The 22,105-nt window shown below is 37.9% G+C and overlaps 1 long non-coding RNA gene across 2 annotated transcripts in view; it reads right to left on the bottom strand.

Moving 5' to 3' along the window:
- LOC141380235 (uncharacterized) overlaps nt 1-21,469 on the bottom strand; it is a 53,037-nt gene extending 31,568 nt beyond the window's left edge. Inside the window, exons 1-2 of one of the 2 annotated variants that reach the window (XR_012397914.1) lie at nt 21,266-21,469; nt 3,635-3,841 (exon numbers count right to left, since the gene is read on the bottom strand). This is a non-coding gene — a long non-coding RNA (uncharacterized lncRNA). The remainder of the gene's footprint in view (nt 1-3,634; nt 3,842-21,265) is intronic. The other variant, XR_012397913.1, reaches the window with a different exon arrangement.
- Between the last annotated feature and the right edge of the window lie 636 nt (nt 21,470-22,105).

Here is a 22,105-nt window from a genome sequence, read left to right as displayed (position 1 = left end):
GGCGACCCCTAATAGATAAAGTACTAAGCTGAAGGAAATCTACATGATTGTACAGGTTTGAAGATGGTTTGGATCTCATATATGCTAACATTAAATTTCATAGAATTTCACCTTCTAAGGTGTAACCAATAAGAAAAAAGGCTCACATTGGCTTCTCCCAGTGTTGGGCAAGCTACTTGAAAAATGTAGTTAGCTAAGCTATTAGCTACTCTACTTAAAATGTAGCTTAACTACACTAAAAGCTACCCCCTGGGAAATGTAGCAAGCTAAGCTAAAAGCTACATGGCAAAAGCAGCTTTGCTACATCTAAGCTATTTTTACAATTTTCAGTTTTCAATCAAAGCAACTTAAATCCAAGTCAATCATATCATAGTGATTAATAAAGCTGTCAATAAAACATATGAGGCATGCTAGTTCTGTTGTTTACTGTAAATAATATGCTGTACTAAACAGAAACACATTAGGCTATAGTATATAACAGCAAAAAACAAAAAAAATCCAATAAAACCAGGTGTTACACATCACAATAGCTAAAAAGAATAGCAAAAAATTGTAAAAATAGCTTGTGCGGACGCAACTGCGCTACTTGACTAATAAAATAGCTTCGCTACTGAAAAGCTTTTTGATTAAGAAAATAGCGACGCCACCACCATGCTACTGAGAAATGTAGTTAAGCTAGTAGCTTCTGCCCAACACTGGCTTCTTCTATTGCAACAATTTGCTTGTTTTCTTTTTGATATTTGGTGCCAGTTTGTCAGAAAGTGATGATTTTGTTATATTTGACTCATTGTACAGGGTTCCCACAAGGTGCTTAAAGTGCTTGAAGTTGGCATTTAGAAATTCAAGGCCTGGAATACCTGGAAAATTGGCTTGTTTTATTGAAAACTGCTTAAAATTAAAAAGGTTTTGTAATTAAACAACGGCCAATCAGCTGTGTTTATGAACGTGCCCGAAAGCGCTCAAATGTTATTGGGAAATTAATTTAAAATGTTAAATTTCAGTACCGACTGGTACCGAACTTGATACCTTTGACCACACTAGAAGAATAAACGCCAATCACAGTCATTTCTGTTGAGCATATGAAACAGCGAAACAGTAGTGTTTAAGAACGCACTCAACAGCGCTTAAATGTTAGCGGGAAATTTTTTAATTTCTGTACTAATTGGTACTGAACTTAATACTTTTGACAACATTAGAAGAACAAAACAAACAGGTGAACTAATAACCTTCATGGCCAATCACAATCTTTTTTAGCTTATGTAACAACGGCTAATCAGCTGTGTTTAAGAACGTGCCCAACATCGCTCAAATGGTACCGGGAAATTAACTTTAAAGTTTCAGCACCGACTGGTACCGAACTTGATACTTTTGACCACACTAGAAGAACAAAACTCAAACAGCCCTCAACACTCCAAAAACTCAACTGCCCTTTCAGTTAATCATATGAAACAACAGCCAATCAGCTATGTTTAAGTACATGCTCAACAGTGCTCAAATGTTTATGGGAAATGAGCGTTTTTAAACTTTCAGTACCGATTGACACCGAACTCGATACTTTTGACAACACTACATTCTTCTGTTGAACCCAAAAGAAGATAGTGAACAATGAGTGGAACCAGCAGCTATTGACAACCATAGTAATACATATACTGGTGGAAGTCAATGACTGGTGCTTTCCAACATTCTACAAAATATCTTCAAAATGCACATGAAATATTAATGACAGACTTTTTATTTTAGGGTGTCTCTACTAGGGACTTTATTCAATAAAAGTTTCTTAAATAAAACTTCCTTCTACACTTGTTCTGACATCACTTTTGTTCTCAGCCAGAAAGCAACCGTGTAAAGGTTAGCTAGCAGCACATTAAGCCAAAAACAACTTGGGACTTTCAGAGATTTGCATTCTGTATTATTTCCCCCTAAACCGGAAAACATCAAGAAAGAAATAAAGGAGCACTGGATCTTGATGTCAGTGTCCTTTTGCTCAATACGGCATTACTGATGAAAATGATTGTGGAAAATGTCACATTGTCTTAAATCTGAACAATTTAGTAACAATTTTCACAGCATTTCAGCTCTTTATAAGACATTGATAAAAGAGTGGAGAGACACAGTAGAGCATTTAGGTTCCAAGTCAGGCTTAGCCTATATTTTTGTGAAGCTTAAAATACATTACTCCGGGTATATTTCGGTGCATGTTTCAGATGACAAATCTGACCCAAATCCTATCTTAAATCCAACCAAAAGTGTTTTCAAATGCAAATGTAAAAGAAAAATGTACAGCAAAACATGTAGTTTTACCTTGATTTTACATTGCTTTTATTTCTTGTTGTCTATATGTAGATAATTTGTTAATGATACTGACTGGCCACTTTATTAGGTACCCAACTATTAGGTGTCCAACTGCTTGTTAACTAGGGATGTAACGGTATTGTAAATACCGTCATACCGCAATATTAATTTTTTTCGATATTACCGAAGTCGCATGACTCGGTAAAACTATAGGTCTTCTGAGAAAATTTGCTTAGGCGAATGAAGCGAACGGGAGGTAGCGAAAACAACAATACCCATCAGCCCATGCTTGACCATCATCCCTTGCGGTCTGTTGTCGCTACAGATCCAGTAATGCGGAAATGGAGTGTGCTGCTAGAAGCGGGGATGAAAAGAGCTGGAAAACTCTAAGGCCCCGTTTACACTAATGCGTTTTAGTTTGAAAACGCATAAGTTTTGCTACGGTTACGCCAACCGTCCACACTACGCCGGAGTTCTCGAGCGCCGAAAACGGAGCAAGTAATAGATTCCAATGACCAAAGTCAGGGAATATGTCGTTAGATAAAGACAACAAGATAAATGAAATACCCCGTTTAATAAATATAGTGAGATTAGATCCAGCGGGAGATGCTTGATGAGAAGTCCGACTAGCAGAGCTCTCATCTGGGTAGATGGGCTGAGTGTGATTAAATGTTGAATGTGATGAGTTTTCAACAATACTAAATTGAAACTTTATTGTTTTTACATGGTTTAATAATTTTTTGTTATTAAAATTGAAGTTCCTGTTTCAAAGCTTACAGATAGATGGCTAATTTGTATGTCATTGACACTTTTGGCACTTTTTTGGAGTATTTTCATAAGTTTTGTTTTTTCCTGTAAATGATTCAATAAATACCGTACCGTGACATTCATACCGAGGTATTACCGTACCGTGAAATTCTGATACCGTTACATCCCTATTGTTAACGCTAATTTTTAATCAGCCAATCACATGGCAGCAGCTCAATACATTTAGGAATGTAGGTCAAGACGATCTGCTGCAGTTCTACTGGCATCTACAGGAAGCCCAGCCAAAACCAGCTATGTCCAGCTTAAATCAGGCTGGTCAAGTTGGTTTTGCTCGATCTAGCTGGTCCTTTTCCAGCCTGACCAGATAAGACAAGGCTGAAAAAGGCTGGAAACCAGCCTGGAAATGGCCAAAACCCCTCTAAAACCAGGCTGGTCAACCAGCTAAAACCAGCCAACCAGCCTAGGCTGGTTTAAGCTGGATTTTTCAGTAGGGTACAGCAGGTTTCGCATTAGCAAACACATAATATACCAATCAGATGAATCCTACATACTATAAATAACCAGAGTTTCTTACCTTAGTTATCTTCTTTTTAAAGAGTCCCCCCTTCCACTTCGTCTTTTCCTAGATAGGGCAGCACAGTGGCTCAGTGGTGAGCAGTATTACCTCACAGCAAGAACATTTCTGATTCAAGTTCTTACTAGGCCTCTCAACTTCTCTGTGCTGAGTTTACATGATCTCTCCATCCTCACATGGGTTTCCCCCAGGTTCACCCGTTTCCTCCTACAGTCCAAAGACATGCGACATAAGTGAATTAACTGAACCAAATTGGCACTATACTGTAGATGAGCTCTTAGGCTCCTACCTATGCCTTTCAGTCAGTAGTTATCTCTTAACAGCAATCCCTATGATCTGTCATAGGCCCTAACTAAACCAGGGGAGTTCTCAAGACCTACCCGAGCTCAAACTCAGGCTTGAGGATCTTCTGAGCTCAGGGCTCCCTCCTGGGACAGCATGCCAAACACACTGAACTCTTAAATAGTGATTTAATTCTCTTTTGGTCGTTACTAACAGACAAAACTATTTGCTGACAGCCATGTCAGTACTTTATCCTGTCGAGCCAATCGCAAGTGTATTTAAATGCCTATAAAAGTAAAGGTAAAGACATCCAATGCTCAATTTGAAAGCACTAACGCTACGACACCAAAGAAATGGGTGCTTTTAGCAAAGACGCACAGTCTACTGTAATACAACCGTGTGCATTGATAGCATGACCTTTTTTCCCACTTTACAGAAGAAGCCTTTCAAACCAGAGCATTTACGTCAAAAAACCTTCATGAAAAGAACTTTAAATGGAGGCTAGCTGTCTCCCTACTATCCATCCCCTTCAGATAAAAACCTTTTACTCGAAGACAGGTGGATTAAAAATTATTGCCCTCATTTGGCTGGCAGATCAAGCCAGCATTTCTCCTTTGTAACCTTGTTTCAGGCACTAGTTAAAATCTGAAAAACAGCCATGAATCATACATGATTTAAGAGTCAGTCCGTGTGCACTGTTGAGTCAGACTGCATTCTTTGGTCACCTGGCAGCCGATGCGGACAACGTTGATCTGTCATCCTGCAACCCACCCACAATAGTGTGCTTAGCAACCGGTGACCCTTAAATATGCTTGCCGTAGGAGTGAAATGACAACACGGCGTCACGAAAAACTACTTCAGCTAATGACTCGCTGAGATTTGTAATCAATCTTGGATCTCCTCAAGCTGCGGCTTTCACTCCCACAGCAGCTGAGAGAGATAGAACAACAACAGAAAGAGGAATTTAAAGTAGCCACTGCGTCTACGTCGGCATTGTTCAGGAAAGAACGTCTTATTGTTTGCCATTGTTAACAGAGGAATTGTTCTTTGTTAACAATATGAGGCTTAGTTGGTATCAGAACTCCTGCGTGACTCGGATCCGGGAGGGATTACAGATTTCTCAAACAGGGATCCGAAGGAGCTCACTGTCATTCACAGAGTGTTGTACTGAAGGCTGAAGTAATGGAAAAAAAAACAAGTGCACTTCTATAATGTACATAATGTACATTGGGTTTTGTATTTTATGTACTAAGAGGTAGTCTTTAGTAGTACTTAATAATATATACATAATTATAAATAGGGGTTGCACCAGCTAGTCGACTAGTCGCACTGTGCAGATCATGGGTTTTTTGACCTAAACTAGTGGCTAATTCATATGAATTCGTACAATCTACTTCATACTATTTAGTACGTTTTGTTCATCACCCAATGACGGTTGGGGTTAGGTGCCACGCCTCCTTTTTAAAATCCTACATAATCATTCTGATGATTATCAGTGTTGTGCGCTTGTGCACGCATATTGTCATTCTTAAATTAGAAATAACAAACTTGCAAGCGGAAAAGACGTGATATGGGAACGGCCGCTGCTATAGTTAATCCAGTGTGCGTGCGTATTAGCCTTGGTGTACATGTAACCGTATTCTCTTTTGCTCTGCGTTGTGGAGTGTAGTTAATGACTAGAGGACACCATTTTGAGTCTGCACAGAGAATGTTATTATGAGATCGGCAGCTTCAGCTCATTACATTAAATGTACACTCCTTAGTTCAAGGTAAAGGTGGAAAAGACCGCTCAAGCAATAGTGCAACAGGTATGGCTGCTTGGACTATACCACCTTGACGTTAACCCAAGGGGGGAAGAAGAGGTGAAACCACTGTCACTTTACAGACTCTTTTTACATTTATAATGTGAACACAAAACAATTTTATATGAACAGTAAACAGGAGGAAAATATAGTGAAATCAATATATCCAAAATAATCCTGTTACATATATACTTGGAACTTTAAACTAGTGCACAGTTGGCAACTTGTCATAAAATTTCCATGCAACAGAAATGCGGCTTAGAGAAGCATTTACGATTAATTAACTAACAAATTAAAGCACAGTTAATATTAAAACCAGCTAATCGTTGCATCCCTATTAATGATTACAGTGCATTGTACAAAAGGCAGTTTCTACAAAACATATCCAAATGTTTTCAGCTGTCCGTGCCACTCACTTATGTTGACACACGCTCTGCGCAGTCTCTGCAGCTCATACTGAATTAAACAGACGCCTAACACTTCATAGCTATAGCGGCCGTTTTTCAACTGAACTAAATGCATTTTTATGTCTTGGTCACACTATTTGGAGGGGCAGAACAAATTGCCTCAAGGGCCGGGTTCAAATATGTTTATTTGAAATGGCCAATTTATCTTTATTAACTTCACATGTACAGTATGTTTATTTTCAAAATGTAGGATTTTATGTGTTCCCCAGTTTGTACATGGGCTACCAGCAGCTGTGAGATTTCAGTGTTCATTTTTTTATATAATACACTAGGAACTAGTGTACTTTTCTTGGCCTTTAAGTAAAACAAAATGAGTATGGCAATAGATCGTTTTTATTTTTTTTTCTCCTTAACCTCTTACTGTTCCTATTGCCTTTAGAATATACAACAAAAAAGAAAAAAAAAAGTGTCAAGCCATGAGAACCGAACCGAAAACGTGTTAAAAAAACCAAAGTATTTATTGAACCGTGGGCTAACTGAATTGTTGCATCCCTATTATATATACATATATATATCGTCAGGCTGCATCCTGCTCACCAGGCTGCGAGAAAATAGATAAAAACAGCAGAGCTGCGGTAAAATAATGAGTAAGAAGACTTTGGTCAAGTAAAAAAAATAATTGATATTTAATGCATGTGCAGTTGTGCGTTTCTTAACTTGGTGAAGTGATATTTTGATTAGAGTAGATTAGGTAAGATTGATCGGGACGTCATGCAATGTCGATGGATGTTTATGCAGTTGCTTTCTGCCATCGATTACCATTTCTTTCTTTATTTTTTGCTCGCTTGGGGTGTAAACAAATTTTGAACCCATTTTCAAGGGAGTAGAGGAATTCATCAGCACTTCAAAATGGCATCCTTTTAAGATAATCTCTTGTGTTTTATAAACGCTCGAGGTGATTCCTTGCAACTTCACATGTCTCCCCGTCTTCCCTCTAATGCTTTATTTGGTATTCCGAGAGCACAGAAGCCGTACTGTGGAGGTGACAGTTCGTGCATTTCTCAGTTAATTGCTATTTACTCACCCCAGGCTAGCTGGAGTAAACCACAAACTCCCGGCACTTTTGTGTCGTTTTCCTAGCCTTAATGCTGTTGTCACCAATTGATTTGTGTTTTTGGAAATCACGCTCTCCAAAAATTCAATTATGACACGTTTATCTTCACTCGGGGTTTGATACCGTGATCAATTTCAATCGCGACGCTCTTCAAATGGATGTGTCCAATTGCATTGTTGTCTGATAGTCAATGCTGAGCAGCGGAATTAGGATTTGACGAGCAATTATTTGTTTAATCTAAAATCGATTCATCTTTGGCGTGGCTTTCTAAAGACTTCAGAAACTTTGATTTCATGTTGAAATGCCAGTGCTTATAAGCTTAATGTGATGCTAAAACGCCATTTCATGCCTTGGCGTGAACTTCTGAGTCTCTAATAATCCATTTCTTTAAATATCACAGTCAATTCTGCTTATGTTTCGCTGTCAGGCATGCAAGGTCTCTGCTTTTAAACTAATGAAGGATGTTTGCTGGTTTAAGTTAAGCTTTGTAATCAATGATTTACAAAATACTTTACAAATCACATTTTCTCAAATCAGTTTTTTAATAAATTTAGAATTTATGCATACATTTCTGCCTCTTTCTACCTTTCTTACCTTTAGTGAAAACACACTTACTGGTCACCAATCTCGGTCTCGGAGAGCCGGTGTCCCTCTAGGGCACAGGTGTCAAACTCAGTTCCAAAAGAGCCGCAGCTCGGCACAGTTTAGTTCCAACCCTAATTAAACACACCTGATCAAACTAATTGAGTCCTTCAGGCTTGTTTGAAACCTGCAGGTAAGTGTGTTGGAGCAGGGTTGGAACTAAACTGTGCAGGGCTTCGGCCCTCCAAGAATTGAGTTTGACACCCCTGCTCTAGGGTTTAGCTCCAACTAGCCTCAACACACCTGCCTGGTTGTTTCAAGTATACCTAGGAAGACCTTGATTAGCTTGTTCAGGTGTGTTTGATTAGGGTTGGAGTTAAAATCTGCAGGACACCGGCCCTCCAGGAACAAGTTTCGTGACCCCTGCTCTATTAGGTATACAGAGTTGGACCCCCTTTTTCCTTCAGAACTGCCTCAATCCTTAGTGGCATAGATTCAACAACGTACTGGAAATATTCTTCAGAGACACACGCCCACTTTTCTGACTTTTTCCAAAGTAGAGGTGTGAAAACACCCTGCTGAAACGAGGGCGTTTCATGTCCCTTTAAGCCCTTTTACCCTTAGGGTCTCTGTCATGGTAATGTATGAAAGCGATCTGTTACACACATGTTGTTTGCTATATAGAATGCAAAAACTTTGAAGGTCAATACCTCAAAATCATTCAGAACGCAGACAGAACGTTATAATTCTAAGGTGACGGTTTATTGCAATTTTTGGTTTAAAGTGGACAGAAAAATAATTAAATAAAAGTACTTGAATCTGGCAACCACATAGCAGCGCTACAAATCTAATCAAGAAAGTGACACATGCAAGATTTTAATCAGAAAACTGTTTCCATGGACATCCAATGTTAATTAAGACTGAGATGAATGTAGACAATGAGCTTTAAAATATATATTTTCCCCACAGACGGGAAAGGAAAACAAAAGACAACAACTTAAATGATGAAGATTGATGTGGAGCTGAGGCATGACGTTACACAGCTCATTATTCTGCTAATCATTGGCTGAAGATTCTGGTCAAAACATCACAGGCGCCTTTGTCTAGGTAGGAATTCAGTGATTTGAACGATTGCATCACTCAATCATAAAATATATCAAGTCATATAATCATCAACCATAATAAAGCTGTCATTTTCATTTCCAGAATCTCCAATTAATGACACACGCTGTTAATGACTCACTCATAATGACTCACAACAAGTCTCCAGCTAATAATTTACTGATTCAAATGATTTGTTCGGGGCGATTCTGAACTTAATGACTCGCAGACTTAAATGATTTGGGCGGAGTGATTCTGAACTTAATGACTCGCTGTCTCAAATGGTCTGGGCAGAGCGATCTTATCTGAGTTAACTATAGAAATAAATATATGCTTTTAATGTATTCAGATTCATTTAGAAATATTAAAATTATAAAATGAACATAAACAACTCTCTCATTCAAATGATTCAGTCAGAGCTGGACTCCATTTAATGACTCACTGACTGAAATGATCCAATCAAAGATAGACTCAGTTAAATGATTCTCTGATTCAAATGATCTAGTCCGAGTTAGACTCCATTTAATGACTCACTGACTCAAACGATCCAGTCACAGTTAGACTCAGTTTAATGATTCGCTGATTCAAATGATCCGCTCCAAGCTGGCCTCCATTTAATGACTCGCTGATTCAAATGATCATGTCAGAGCTAGACTATTTAATCACTCACTGATTCAAATGATCCATTTAGAGATAGACTCCATTTAACAACTCACTGATTAAAATAATGCAGTCAGAGCTAGACTTAATGGCTCACTGATTTAAATAATCCAGTCACCGTTAGACTCAGTTTAATGATTCACTGATTCAAATGATCCGCTCCAAGCTGGCCTCCATTTAATGACTTGCCGATTCAAATGATCCTGTCAGAGCTAGACTATTTAATCACTCACTGATTCAAAATATACCATTTAAAGATAGACTCCATTTAACAACTCACTGATTAAAATAATGTAGTCAGAGCTAAACCTAATGACTAACTGACTCAAATCATTCAGTCACAGTTAGACTCAGTTTAATGATTCACTGATTCAAATGATCCAGTAAGAGCTAGACTCCATTTAATGACTCACAGATTCAAATGATCTGCTTCGAGCTGGACTTTATTTAATGACTCTCTGATTCAAATAATCAATTCACAGTAAGACACAGTTTAATGATTCACTGATTCAAATGATCCAGTCAGAGCTAGACTCCATTTAATGACTCACAGATTCAAATTATCTTCTTCGAGTTGGACTTTATTTAATGACTCTCTGATTCAAATGATCCAGTCAGAGCTAGACTCTATTTAACGACTCACTGATTCAAATGATCTGCTTCGAGCTGGACTTTATTTAATGACTCTCTGATTCAAATGATCCAGTCAGAGCTAGACTTTATTTAATGACTCACTGATTTAAATGATCCAGTCAGAGCTGGACTCAATTTAATGACTCGCTGATTTAAATGATTCAGTCAGAGCTAGACTCCATTTAACGACTCACTGACTCAAATGATCTGCTCTGAGCTGGACTCCATTTAATGACTCATTGATTCAAATGATCCAGTCACAACTAGACTCCATTTAATGACTCACTGATTCAAATGATTTAGTAAGAGCTAGGCTGCGTTCGAAACCGCCTACTACTTAGTATGTACTGCATTTGAATTTAAACGTACTACTCTGCCATTAGAAAAGTAGGTTTGGATGTACTACATCCGCCATTTTGTCTTGGTCACGTGACCTACCTGCGTCAGTTGCGTCACTTCACTCCCATTCAAAAATTCTCTTGCAGGGCATCATGGGATAGTGCAGCGTGCATGGGATGCACACTTCAGAATCTCGCTGGAAGTAGTAACGCCCCATTCACATGGGGCGTCAGCTTCAACGCTTCCAATTTACTTTGAATGGGTGACGTCAGGCATTGCCGAACTGCATTGTGGATCTGTCGGCACCGCTTCAGAGGCAATGCTCACTGCAAAAGTTAGGACTTGCTCAACCTTTCAAGCACCGACGGAAGCGTCAGCCAATCACATCGCTTTATGCAAATACACCAACTCATATTGTGGCCTATTGCTGACTAGTTTCATTGGCTGACGCTGCTATGACCATCGCGTCGGCCCCAACTTCAGACACGCTCTCTGTCAAGCATTGATGCTGATGCCCCGTATGAATGGGGTGTAAGTCATCCGGGTTCTTCTTGCATACTGATTTTCCAATTCTATAAATTCGGACATACTACTCGGCTCGCATACTGATTTTAGCGTACTGTATAGTATGGAAGTATGCTGTTTCGGACGCAGCCCTGGTCTCCATTTAATGACTCGCTGATTTAGATGTTTAGTAAGAGCTAGTCTCCATTTAATGACTCACTGATTCAAATGATCCGATCAGAGCTAGTCTGTATTTAATGACTCACTGATTCAATCTTTAGAATATCAAGTAAACATCATGTTCATTGAAGATATTTTGTACATTTATAACATTAAATACAATATGTTATGTATGTATTTTCTCTGTATTTTAATTTTAAATTTATTGAATCTTATTGAATTTATTGAAATATTTTTTTTCTGTTTAGTTGAAATCTCAATTTAAAAAAATAATAATTACACTTATTTATACACATTTTGTGGTCCAAGGTCACATTTAAACTTATTTTACATCAGTGACATATTCTGTTTACTCTAAATTATACTTTTCAAGAGTTCACACTTAGCTGATTATTAATAAGAAAGCTTGTTTAGCATGCTGTCATAAAATCTTCGAGCCCAGGGCTCCCTCCCGTTTGCAAGGCAAGAGGGGAGCTTGAGCTCAGATAGATCTCAAGAACCCCAAACCGGACCTGGGAAAACCCACAGGAACACGGGGAGAACATGAACTTCACACAGAAATGTCAACTGGCCGGGTAAAGACCTGGGGCCTCATGTATCAACGCTGCGTACGCACAAAAACTTTGCGTACGCCAGGTTTCACGCTCAGAATCGCTCACGTTTGGATTTACTAACAATGAACTGAACGTGGGAATTTGCGCAGGTTCACGGCAGCTTTCTGGCAGGCGTACGCACATTTTTTGTGCGTGTCTGTTTTATTTCCATTGGCGACTCCTAGAGGCAATTGTGTTAAATTCTTCTCTACAAAGTGTCTGATCCTTGCAATGGCGTCTGTATGAGACGGGTTCATATAGTAGGTATGTAAGATTTCCATACCATACAGTTGACCAGCTAAACATTAAAGCACAATTTGCAGCGGTCGCCTGTTTTCCCAATGTAATCTGAGCGATCTACCGCACGCACATTGCTATAAAGACACTATGTGAAGATGAATTTGCATACGTGAATCAGAAACATTTCCATTCAATAAATGTGCAAATAAAATATGATGCACAAACTTATTAATGATTCCTACTTGTCTTTCTCGTGATAAATAGTGGGCAAAATCTGATATGTAGCGGGGAAAAAAAGAAAGAATTTATTAGACGCTGGATTCGAGCCGAGTTTATGCTCGAACGTGTCAGTACATGATCATATGCTTCTTATGAGGTGCGCCACTGAGACTGCTAAGGGTACTGCAACATTTTACAGATATAAACCACACTATTTATTTTGTTAATGCACTCAGTGCGATGTTCAGACCCAACTGTGTTAACCGTATCAGCTAAACTCTCCCACTCTATTTTTTTTCTTTTGTTGTTAATTCCGCCGAACAAACTTGCAAATAACACCGCTTTTCTCCGGTCTACCTCCGAAAGCAGCACCTCCATTTCACATTCTGTTCAAAGTTTCTCTTTTTGCTTGATTTTGCCGTTGTTTTTTCGTTGGGTTTTGACATTAGCATAGTCATTAGCATATTCATACGGGGGAGGAGGCAGGGAGGGGTTTTGTGCTCGTGCATGTTGCGCTCAGTTTCACATTCATTCAGATGTACAAAAGAATATGCGTGAGATTCGGCATACGCAGTGTTTCATACATCTGAATTTTTTTCTGCGTACGCACATTTACAGCTTTGTGCGTACGCAATGTTTTAGTAAGATTTCCACGCAAGTCTTCGTACATGAGGCCCCTGAACCGGAGACATTCTTGCTGTGAGGCAACAGTAACCACTGGGCTGCCGTGCTGCCCTATAGAGGAAAAAGAGGAGGAGAGAGGGTGGAAGAGGGGATTCTTCAAGACAAAGATAACTTAAGGTAAGATGCTTTGGTTATTTATTCTAAGTTAGGAATCGTCTGATTGGTGAATCATATGTTATTTAGGGTGGGGCCAGCTGTCAATCATAAGCATGTGATTCTCTCAAAATTTGTTTATAAATAAACTTCCCTTGTTGTAAACTGCAAAAATAATAGAAAAATGCTTGAAAAGTAACTACAATTATGTAATGAGTCAGATATTGTATGTTTTTCACTTGTTTGCACACTTGAAACATTCTTGTCATGCAGTAGCATTAATCAACATGACTAATAAGGGTTAAGTTTAGACTTTTCTTCTCTTTGCACTTTTTTTTCTAGAACTGGCAATCACATAACACAATATAAATGACTCAAAACACCTTGGCTTCTCATGCCTCAGCAGCATAAACAAGTGACATATGCAAGATTTGCATCAGAAAACTGTTTCAGGGACATTCAGCATTAATTAAGATTAACAAAAGTTTAGAGCTAAAAGAGATAAAAAATTAAGGTCTTACTCACTCGAGTTCCAAACCCGACTTTTTTTCTGTTGAACACCAAAGAAGATATTTTGAAGAAACCTCTAACTATTGACTTCAATAGTATTTGTTTTTCCAATGAAACTCAGTGGCTAGGTTGGGTTCTAAACAAGTGGAAACCTTCCGCTTTCCCTCGTGAAGCTAATAGGGAAGTACCGTTTACACTAGTGCGTTTTAGTTTTAAAACGGCGTTGTAGAATGAAAATGATCCGCGTCCACACTCGCGTTTTACCCAGCGTTTCTGAACAGCTCTCCGTCCACACCAAAACGCTGAAAACGCACATCACGTGACCACACACACACTCTCGGGCAAGCGCTCCAGCATTTCTACCCAGATGAGAGCTCTGCTTGTCGGACTGCTCATCAAGTATCTCCCGCTGGATCTAATCTCACTATATTTGCTGAACGTGATATTTCATTCATGTTGTTGTCTTTATCTAACGACATAGGCCAATTTCCTGACTTTGGTCATTGAAATCTATTAAGTTACTTGTTCACGGGTAACATGTTTTGGTTAAGCGCAAAGATAAGTTAATGATTAATCCAGGTACATTGACTGATCGCTTGCCTTTATTTCCTACAATGTATAAACTTATTGTATGTTATACTTTTATAATTATCGATTATTAAAACTGATATTCAGCAAAAGAGAGGGTGCGTTTCGTATTTTCACTGAAATTGAAAGGAGGCAGTTGTTATCGGCTCCGTTTTGTTATAAATGCCCACACAGTGAAGATGACGCTCATATATGCAGCACGACACCTCAACATTTCTGCTGTCTGTTAAGTTGCTAATATTAAAAAGAAAATAGGCAGTTCCTTAAATCATGTTTACATTTTATTGTTGAGAAAGTGAAACAACGTAGCCAAGGTGATGTGAATGAAGTTATAAAGTACACTGTTCCCTTTGAAGATTTACCCGTGTCCTCGGTATGTTTTCCATATCAAACTGAGAAGGGGGAGACTGCAGCCTTGATCAAACTTGCGAAGTCTTAACTTACAAGAAGAGGATGCGAGACTGAACTGTGTGTGGGCTACTTAATATTGAGGAAAAGCCCCAATCAGATAGGCGAACGTTTGCAGCCCCGCCTCCGTTTTCAGATGTCTCCGTCTTTCCCCATCCACACTGAGACGGAGCAGCAGCGTTTTAGAATGAAAACGGCCTCTCCAGCGTTTTCAAAAAGCTCTGTTTTCGGCGCTCGAGAACTCCCGCGTAGTGTGGATGGATGGCGTAACCGTAGCAAAACTTATGCGTTTTCAAACTAAAACGCACAAGTGTAAACGGGGCCTGAAACTGCAATTCATCAGCTTTGGGGACTGGCTCCAGGAACTCCAGGGGCCTCATGTACCAAGACTTGCGTCTAAATTATACTAAAACATTGCGTATGCACAAAGCCGTAAATGTGCGTACGCAGTAAAAAAAACAGATGTAGGAAACACTGCGTACGCCGAATCCTAATAATCCAGCCTGATCTGATGAGAAAACGAAAGTATTTTACGTTTTGCCAGTTTAGTGGCTAATTTATACGAGTTCAGTCGTATGAAATTGTACGATTTTTAAAAAGGAGGCGTGGCACCTAACCCCACCCTTAAACCTAACCGTAAGCAAATCGTACTAAATTGTATGAATTAGATCGTATGAATTCTAATTCTGAAAAGTTATGAATTGCTGTGAGATTGTGCTGCATATTCTTTTTGTACATCTCAATTGACAAGAAACTGAGCGCATGTGCACGAGCGCAAAACCTCTCCTTACCTCCTCCACCGTATGAATATGGTAATGACTCCACTTTGGCAAAACCAAATTAAAAAGTAATGGGATAAGCAAGCAAGAAGAGAAACTTCACAGAATGTAAATTGGAGGTGCTCTTTTCGGAGGTAGACCGGAGAAAAACTGTGTTATTTGCAGGTTTGTCCTCCGGAATTAACAACAAAAGAAAAAAATAGAGTGGGAGAGTTTAGCTGACGCGGTTAACACAGTTGGGCCAGAACATTGCACTGTGAGTGAAATAAAAAAGAAATGGTCCTATGTAAAGGTGTACAATTTTGTATTGACTCTAGCAGCGTGAATGGTGTAGCTCGTAAAGCGCATGGCTACATGTTTTGACACATTCGAGCATGAGTTCGAATCCAGCGTCTGATGAACTCATTTTTCTTTCCCCCACTGCATATCAGATTTTGCCTACTCTTCATCACTATGAAGACAAGTAAGAATCATTAATAAGTGTCTATTATGTGAAGGGCATTTGAGAATCATATTTTATTTGCACATATTATTTATTTATCGCCAATGAAATAAAACAAACACACTCACAAGAAATGCACGTACGCTAGGCATGAAGTTGGCATGGACCAACGGACATTTCCACATTCATTTTATCGTTAGTAAATCCAAACGTACATTTGAATGTTTGTAAAAACTGCCACATGTACAATGCACTGATGTTATGTAGTCAAAAAATCTATATATTTACAGTTTGATGTCGAAAAATACATCGTGGGAGTCTCAAGGAGAAAAAACACAGCATATGGGTTATATTGCTGTAGTGACATCACTCATATTGCAAGTCGTATCTCTCCAGCCCCCTTTTGATAAACTGGCCCCCATGACAAACTAATTGAATAGCCCTGCTGTACACTGTAAAAACAATAGGGTATCTGTTAATTAACAGTTTATATATTTTGTGATTGACGTGTTTATGGTTGTGAATGGCATTATGGGACCTTGATCTCTACTCTAAATTGTGATGTTGAAAGTTAACTCCACAGTTTAACAAAGTGACTTTTATTGACATTTTAGTAGTTTGAAATAATATAATGTATAATATTTGAAGGCTTAAATCAGTAAAATAACAGAAAATGTAGCTACTGCAGTTTTTAAACATAAATATATGAACTATTAAACTATTTAAACTATTAAAAACGTCAACAAAATACTTTTTTTTCCAAACTTTTCAAGATTAAAGGTTGTTGGAGGAAAGGTCAAGCTCCCACAAAACAAGTCAGAAGCATAAATAAATGAGAAAAACACAAAAATAAAAACAAATCTCAAAATAATTAACTAACTAATTAACGGATATTTTTTTACAGAGTATATCGTGTTTAAGAAAACACTGCCATCCTTGTCTGAGAGGGAAAAAGGCAAAACAAAGCCGTTATATAGGAAACACAGCGAGGGAAGATTACTCAGAGAGCTGCGTCGTGGGCTTTGGAGACCGGCACCATCTGCTCCGGTGTCACCGCCGTAGGACGGATAGGATGAGTCAACTCGCGGTGCAGGCGGGAAACTCCGTGCCGAGATCCCGCCGAAATGACAGGAGACGCGGGAAAGTGGAGGTGTGCGAACATGCTCCATACAGTCGATTTATAATGAGGGAATGCGTTTCATTTCTGCATGTGAAGTGACAGGGGTGTTATGGTGGACGTGGGAGTGGGCATATGAACGGCATTAATAATTGTCGGGGTAGAAAAATGCGAGAGTGTTGCATTATTCAGTAGTTTGAAATAACATTTGGGGGGAAAGACACTTGTTTTTATAGCGGATGCCGGAGAAATTAATGGCTTTGTCACTGTATGTGCATATTTATGGAGTGATATGAAGCGTTATTTCTCACTTAGAAAGTTCTGTTCCTCATTCTTGGTTTATATATATATATATATATATATATATATATATATATATATATATATATATATATATATATATATATATATATATATATTCACAGGGGTGGAATGGGCCAATGTTACAGTTAGTCAGGCCACATCCAATACGTTTAGGGTTGTTGTACGCAAGAGGCTAAAGTCATGCTGCCAGGCCACATCCAATGCGATTCACAAAGTGAAGAGTGGGGGGTGGGGGGTTAATGGGGGCGCGGCAGTAAAAATATATATATATATATATATATATATATATATATATATATATATATATATATATATATATATGTATATGTATATATATATATATATATATATATATATATATATATATATATATGTATATATATATATATATATATATATATATATATATATATATATATATGTATATGTATATATATATATATATATATATATATATATATATATATGTATATGTATATATATATATATATATATATATATATATATATATATATATATATATATGTATATGTATATATATATATATGTATATATATATATATATATATATATATATATATATATATATATATATATGTATATATATATATATATGTATATATATATATATATATATATATATATATAAATATATATATATATATATGTATGTATATATGTATATATATATATATATATATATATATATATATATATATATATATATATATATATATATATGTATATGTCAAAGTCCCTTAAATCCCCTTTCTTCCTGCGGCAGATCATCTTGACCACGTCTACATGCCTAAATGCATCGAGTTGCTGCCATGTGATTAACTTATTTGACATTTGTATTAACAGTTGGACAGGTGTACCTAATAAAGTGGCCAGTGAGTGTATATTCTTATTTTTTTCCCTTTAATTTGGGCACATGTTTCCAAACAAAGCCACATCTCAACATTTTCTTGCCCTTTTTTTAACACTACATAGCAAGTAGCCTTCCAACCGCACAAGTGACACCCAAAATCCCAGCTGGTTAGTTTTGCAAGGGCAAAGCGACGTCTGGCTTTCTGCAGAAACTAATGTCGCAGTATCACAGGTGCTTGCGAACGAACCACAGCACAACATCAACCTGAACTCAAACCGCAATGTCAAATGGAGACGTCAGATTTCCACTAATTTGACAATCGTGGTTCATCTCGTATTGACACGCAAGCATGTACCTGTCTGGCATCAGTGTTGCCAAGTGCCCACCAGAAAGAGTGTGGGTGGCAGCAAAACTCAGCTGGCATTTGCTGCGTGACTTTCTTTGACTCAGAAACGCAGTTATTGCTCATGGAAACAAGCCAGTGCTGTGCCACTATAAATAACACGCGTCACGATTCAAGATATGTCCTGTGTGAGGGCTTATTTGTTTTCGTCTCGAGAATAAAACCTTTGTATTAACATTCAGTGATAATTTCACGCTATGAAACCCTTTGTGGGTGTCTTCTCTGCTTTGATACAGTGCCTGGTAATTAGTTTAATTGATTTTCTGTTCTCTGTTAAATAAATTCCATGTCAGATAGTGAAAAACGAGTGAAGATGACGCATCTGTCTTGTCGCGTTCCTCTTTGATATGAATTGGTTTTCATCATCCTTATTAATTATAAACGGACTCTTTCCGAGCTTAATTTGTGGCTCTTTCTCATTTTGAAATGACCTGATAATGACCTGGACTGGAATGTGTGGCTCTGCGGGAGCAAGAAGTCAGACGGACGTTTCGTAATTTGCGGCCAAAACAAAATCATTAGAGTTTGAATATGATTTGTAACCGCTTTAGCTTTGTTATGTTTACGTTGTGGAGCTTATTACACAAATTCAGTATTTAGAAAGTTATAATTGCCTGTTGAATTATTGAGAATGTAGTGCAAAGCCAAGGTTGCGATGTGGTCATGACTTGAGAAGTAGAGTGTACATTTACACTCTTTAAATAATTCAGAGGTCTGGGCTCAATTAAGGGAGCTATATGTATGAATTTTTCAGTCTCTAATTGCTGTTTTATTACTAATGTGTTAGTTAATAAAATTAGGCTGTCCATAATAGGTGGAAGCTTATTATTTTTATTTTTTGTTGTTGTTATTAAAACCAAAAAAGACAACAACTATAACATTAACTCCATCCACACCATTAGATAACTACAACGATAAACCTTATTAGGATCCACACCAATAGACGATAACAATCATGGTAAATATATTAACATCAACAACAACAGAACATAACAATAACGATATCTATATCATCACCCACACCAACAACAACAACAACAAAAAAAACAGCAACGATAACTGTATGAGTATCTATAACAACATATAATAACAATAATGATACCTGTGTAAGAATCTACAACAACAGATGATTATTAAACTGTTAACTATTTTAGCATTTACACCAACAGATGATACCAATAACGATAACTATATTAGCATCCATACTAACAGACTATGACTACAACGATACCTATATTAGCATCCACACCAACAGACGATAACAATAATGATAATTAGCATTCACACCAACAGACGACAACTATAATTATAACTATATTAGCATCATCAACAACAGACTATAACACTAACAATAACTATAACAGCATCCAGAACAGAAGCGATAAAGATTACTAAATTAGCATCAACATTAACTATTACCATTCACACCAACAGATGTATAACTATAACAGCATCCAGACTAACAGACAATAACTATATTAGCATCCACACCAACCGACGATAACAATAACGATAGCCATATTAGCATCTACAACAGAACTATATTATCCTCATCAACCGATGATAACAATAACGATAGCCATATTAGCATCTACAACAACAGAACTATATTATCCTCATCAACCGATTATAACAATAACGATAGCCATATTACCATCTACAACAACAGAACTATATTATCCTCATCAACCGATGATAAAAGTAACTATTTTAGCATCTACATCTACAGACAATAACAATAATGACAAGTATTTTAGCATCCACACCAACAGATGATAATGATAACTATATTAGCATCCACAAAATTGTTAACAGACGATACCTATAATGATAACTATATCACCAACCGACAGCACACCAACAGATTATAGCTATAATGATAATTAGCATCTACACCAACAGACAATATTGATAGCCTAATTATATTAGCATCCACATCACCAGAGATTAATTATAAGGATAATTATACCCTGCTGAAAAATCCAGCTTAAACCAGCCTAGGATGGTTGGCTGGTTTTAGCTGGTCGACCAGGCTGGTTTTAGCTGGTCATTTTCCAGCCTGACCAGCCAAAACCAGGCTGAAAATGGCTGGAAACCAGCCTGAAAATGGCCAAAACGCCTCTAAAACCAGCCTGGTCAACCAGCTAAAACCAGCCAACCATGCTAGGCTGGTTTAAGCTGGATTTTTCAGCAGGGTATTTTAGCATCCACACCAACATGCGATAACTGTAATGATAACTATAACGAAAACTATATTAGCATCTACATCAACAGATGATAGTTATATCGATAAGTGTATAGCCACACTAAAAGACAATAACTATAATGATAACTATATTAGCATCCACAATAGCATTCACACCACCAGACGATAACAATATTGTTAACTATTTTAATACCAACAGTTGACCACTATGACTGTAATTATATTAGCACGCACACCATAAGACGATAACTATATTAGCATCCACGCCAATACAGGATAAATAAAATAAATACAAACTAAAACATATATTGTTTCCATGGCATTTCTAGTGTTGTTTTGCTGTGAAAATATACACAAATTTACAAATATACACGTTTAAGAAGCTCATCATTTTTGAAGCAACCTCAAAAACCACTGGTCTTTTTCTTCACCCACGACACGATCTGCTAGCCAAGCTTAAAATGTACTTTTTGAGAAGCAAGCACATATACCTGCTCTATAAAATGACACTTCCTCTAATGCCTGCCATGATTTCCATTGCACCACTTACTCATCTATTGTACTCCTGGTTTTCTCATTTCCTGCCCTCTCCGTCTTGATTGAGATATAAATAAATTCCTCCTGTGAGTGATGGGACCCTTTACACCGCTGTAGTCCTGCTCCTAATGGAACAATGTGTCTTTGTTGACGCGGAGAGCTGGATGTTACTGTAGTCAACACGGCCTTTCCGCCTGAAATAAAGGGAACAATGTACATCAGGACAAAAACGCTGCGGTGGTTCATCGTAGAGCTGTCTGTCATTAGAGGAGAACAGGGAGTGCTCTAGCACATTTTCTCTCAGAAAAAAAAAAGAAAGTTTTGGAAACTAAGGACATAAAGATCTCAGCGTGAAGGAAATTGTCCTCCGGGTCTCTTTACATTGTTCTCTGCGTTAAATTTGATTTGGCGTTTTTATATTCATACGCTTTCGTTGGGAGACATCTTCACAGCCAGTCCTTAAGAGGAATCTATACATCAGTAACCTCTCCTCTGGAAGCCGTCATATGAACAGCTTCCAATGCTGAACTCACATAGATAAATCAATGCCTGTCCTCCTAATAGCTTCCTCATGGCCAACAGCATTGTGATGCAGCAGACACACACATTCACCCGTTTCGATCTTGTCTGTCTTTCTTGGAAGCTGCTTGATCCAAAAAAGGCTTTATACGCCACATTAGTGCTTTTAGGCCTGATTTGAGCAAATTCAACCCCGCGGTTTATGTAATGTGTGTATTTATATATGTGGGGACGGTCTCTACACAACACCACCAGTGTGTAGCATCCACTTGGATGATGCGACGGCAGCTACAGGACAACAGCGCCAGTGCGCTTACCTTACCACACACAAGCT

Source organism: Danio rerio, chromosome 22 (genome assembly GCF_049306965.1).
Source record: "Danio rerio strain Tuebingen ecotype United States chromosome 22, GRCz12tu, whole genome shotgun sequence".
Classification (NCBI taxonomy): Eukaryota; Metazoa; Chordata; class Actinopteri; order Cypriniformes; family Danionidae; genus Danio; species Danio rerio.
This window is presented reverse-complemented; position numbering and strand designations above follow the sequence as displayed.